At 32.9% G+C, this 4,100-nt stretch overlaps 1 long non-coding RNA gene across 1 annotated transcript; it reads right to left on the bottom strand.

Moving 5' to 3' along the window:
• Positions 1-391: 391 nt before the first annotated feature.
• LOC128014438 (uncharacterized) lies at positions 392-2,971 on the bottom strand. The gene is made up of 5 exons (XR_008183542.1): positions 2,545-2,971; positions 2,370-2,457; positions 1,593-1,695; positions 581-708; positions 392-442 (listed from the first exon to the last, which is right to left on the bottom strand). It is a non-coding gene; the product is annotated as an uncharacterized LOC128014438 (long non-coding RNA).
• Positions 2,972-4,100: the final 1,129 nt, after the last annotated feature.

The raw sequence follows: 4,100 nt of genomic DNA, 5'->3' as shown, positions 1-4,100 counted from the left end.
ACAAATGTGTTTTAGTGTAAGGCCTGGCTTCAAACCAATCAACTATCAATCCACAATTTATAATACAACATTTATGAAACAATGAAATAATGTAAACCACTTTTATAAAACTTGTATTCTTTTATTTAAGACAAACAGTTGGTGTTTTTTTTTTTTTTACTTAAAGTTTAAAAATATTCCAGTCACACTTTGCCTACATGATTTAATTTTAAAGCTGTATATAAAAATTTTTTTTATTAAGAATAAAAACATAGAAAGAATAAATTACGGCTGAGATGAACAGTCCTGTGAGATAAAATCATAAAGTGCTGTAACACATAACACAGCATTGCACAGCATTGCTTCAACACACACATACCAGAGGACTTCTGTCTTTGTTTGAGCACAAGATGGCCGTCTTCATTCCTCATGAGCAAATCATTTCCTTGGTCTTCCTTCTCTTCTGAAAAACAAGATAATCTTACTCTGTGTGCAATTAACATTGCTCATTAAACATATAATTAAGTTAATTTAAAATAAGATTCAGACCAGAGCATTTGATGAGTAAATGTTGATTCAAAAATATTTTAAACAAATGTACCTGGGAAGAGCTGATCATGGCAAGATTCGCTGAGACTCAGTAACAGCTCTTTTAGTTTTTAGGAAGGTTTGTGAGGGTTGGCTCTTAAAAGAGCTGTTGAGCTTGAACAGCATTATCTGCAAACAATCCTGTAAGACAAAAACAAAGAAAAATATTACTACATTACATGCATCTTATACATTACTGTGCGTATGTGTGTGTGTAATTATACAGCTATGTTCATATGAATTATTAAAAAAAATAATTACAAGCTAACAGGACTGTTATCAGTAGTGCGCAAGTCTTAATAATGCCAAAGCGCAGTGCCCTTAATGAACACTAAACCCACATTATCTCCAATACCACTCAGGAGCTCTATACCAGGCTTAGTGTATCCCATCATGCATCATTTTTTGGAATAAATTGTGAGACTTTTTGTCGAGATCTCACAAGGGGTCACGGAAAATGTAAAATATTAATAATAATAATAATAATAATAATAATAATAATAAAAATAATAATAATAATAATTATATATTGAAAATAATTTTTCAATTAATTTATTTTAAAATGCAAAGTTGAATAATCAAACTAAAAATCTCTGTAAACACTTAGATGTGTCCCATAAGACAGTGGCTCCCAATCCTGGTCCTGGAGAAGCCCAACACTGCACATTTGAGATGTCTCGCTGATCAAACACACCTGATTCAACTCATCAGTGAAGACTCCAAGACCTCAAAAGTGTGTTTGTTAGATAAGAGAGACACCAAAACCGTGCAGTGCTGGGCTTCTCCAGGATCAGGATTGGGAACCACTGTCATCAGGTCATGAAAAGTTCGACACACACTTGTGGTCACCATGCTCACTCGAACACTAGGCCAAATACAGGAAATACGTCAAATAAATAATCGATTGGTCAAGTGCAAAGATGGCAAGTGTGGGTATTTGGACAGTGCAAAAGTTTAAGAAACAACAAATGCTGTGCAATTTATAACAGCAGTTTGATAAAAAGGTAAAACCAACACAGACTTACTGCTGCAAATGTCTGCCTCCGCAGCTTTCTGTCTTCTCCATTTCTGAAAAAATACCTCTCCACAAACACCACAGGGATGACTGCTTCCTTTACATCTTTTCAGCTAAAAAAAAAATACATAAATAATAAAAATAAGAAAGGGGGATGGGGGTAAAATATAATAGAATTATAAACAGAATTTTAATAATGTTTTGTGAGCAAAATATTTAAAATATAAACTGATATGAATGAACTGCAGGAAGGGAAAAATGTGTCCTTTTATTTATTTACTTTTTTTGGATTTACATAAAAAGGTATCAAAAGCATGATACAGTAAATGTGTGATATCTGTAATATAAAAGCACATCAAAAACGACAATTACAGTTGTACAACCATAGTTAGTTTGATGATTATTGTATTGTTGTATTGGTTATTAATATACCATAGTAGAACTACAGTTACTGAGGTAAAAACATGGTAAATGTCCCGTTCCTGGGTTTTAACTTCAAATTTAATTTGTTACTATTGTACGTGTCGTGGTTACCATGATTTTACTACAAATTTACATCTTTGACATGAAATGAATATATTGAAAGTCTATGGCACGTCACGTGACCGACAGGGTTTAATCACACTAGTTAGCAGGTGTGTTCATTTAGTTAAACGCAATGAAACTCAAAGACAGCCTCAGATGACTGATATAATACAGCGAGTAAACAATATGGCGCTAATCTGATTAATAAAGACAGAATACATTTTATAACAGGCATTAAAAGAGCGTAATTATATCTACTCACCGACCCTGTGGCACATGGAAACTGATGGCAAGTATCGCGATGTGTGCTGAATGAGACTTCTTGAACGTGATTTCATAGAGATGATGAACTATGAATAATCGATAAGCGAGAATGGGTTGTAAAAAAACGGTTAAACTGCTTACTAGCACGTGCCTTGGAGCGTTGTTAAACTCACCTTTTTATGCCGTTTTCCCTGCAGTTGAGTGTTGCTTTGGTCAAACTCACCGCTGAATGCTGTTTTACCTGCAGTTGAGTGTTGTTAAACTCACCACTGATGAACGCGCTAAGCTTTGGCACAGAGATCACTTTGATATCAGATTGCGAGAATATTTAAACCTCAAAAACAAGTTGGAGGGCCAGATAAAAACGATCTCTGTCATATATAATTTTTTTGTAGCCTATTACTTATTTTTATTTATTCAGTGTCGTTGCTGTGTGCTGAACCAAGACGTCAAATTTAAACGCTGCTGAGTTCTATAGAAGTCTATCGGACTAACCTGCACGTTGAAAAATAACGCCAAAGGTATACCCAGTGCGTCAAAAAAGTGACGCCAGATCACTTGACCATGCGTCAGACATTTGACGAGTAGAGAGTGAGACTGTGTTGCTGCGGCGGCGGTGTAAAGTGCATGTTCAGCCTTTGACCGCTGAGTGGCGCTTTAACCACAAGTTATAAAACAAGCGCATCAAAGCACATTTTCACAAATAGACGTCAGTTCTGCCTCGCTGATGTGTTATATTTGACTGCTTTAGTCACGGAAAATGAAAGAAAAACACTATAGTTTAAATATTTAATATATTTAATATTTAATACTCACAGAAGAAAGTTTGGTATTTATGAAGTTATATGCATTTCTTAGAACGAGAAAGAGAAAGAGTCTGTGCTTATATTTTCTAAGCTACATGGTATTAAACCATATTTTAGATTGGACACATTTAAAAGGTGTGCAGTACTATTTATATTATATTAATTATGCGTTATATTATTCGAAATGAATTGTGGTTTACTTTGCATCCTAGCATTAAAAGTGGTAGCCTATTTTAAGGGGTAGGCTACATGGATTAATATGCAAAATGTCAATATTTTCATATATTATGCCTATATTTTAATTTATATTTTAAATATAAATATATTTTTTCCTTTAATAAAACAATATGCATTTTTGTTATTCGTTACCTGCCCTTTATTTTGACAGATAACTTCTTGGGAAAAAGACATTTGTCTGTAAACTGATTAAGAAATTCTTGCATGTTTAAATGTGAAGCACTGTATAATTTCGTTCCCATTATTTAGGCCTAATTTGCCTAAAACAAGAAACGAATAAAATTAAACCTGCACGATTAAATCTTTGAAACTCTAAAGAATTAATAAAACGTCCTCACAATTAAACGCAAGTTCTCTCATTATAATCAACAACATTCACACGGTGTAAAAAAAAAAGCTTTAGTAATTGATAACTAAAGTAATTTTAAAGGGAACCTTCTTTACTTGCTTTTAAAGTAGGGTAATATCATATGGCCTAAAAAAAAATCCCAGTTTTTTTTTTTTTTTTTTTTTTAGAAAAATCTGATTTATGATTTAAACCGATTTTTAAATCAATATTCAAATGACAAAGAAATTTTACAAAACAAGTTTTAATATAGTTCTTTATCATTCATTTAGCAGTCAAATTTATAACTGCAACAAGATGATTAATTTAATACTAGCCCATCATGCATTTAACCATCCAC

Source organism: Carassius gibelio, chromosome B25 (assembly GCF_023724105.1).
Source record: "Carassius gibelio isolate Cgi1373 ecotype wild population from Czech Republic chromosome B25, carGib1.2-hapl.c, whole genome shotgun sequence".
Classification (NCBI taxonomy): Eukaryota; Metazoa; Chordata; class Actinopteri; order Cypriniformes; family Cyprinidae; genus Carassius; species Carassius gibelio.
Note: the sequence above shows the minus strand (reverse complement) of the source record. Positions and strands in the feature narration are given on the sequence as shown.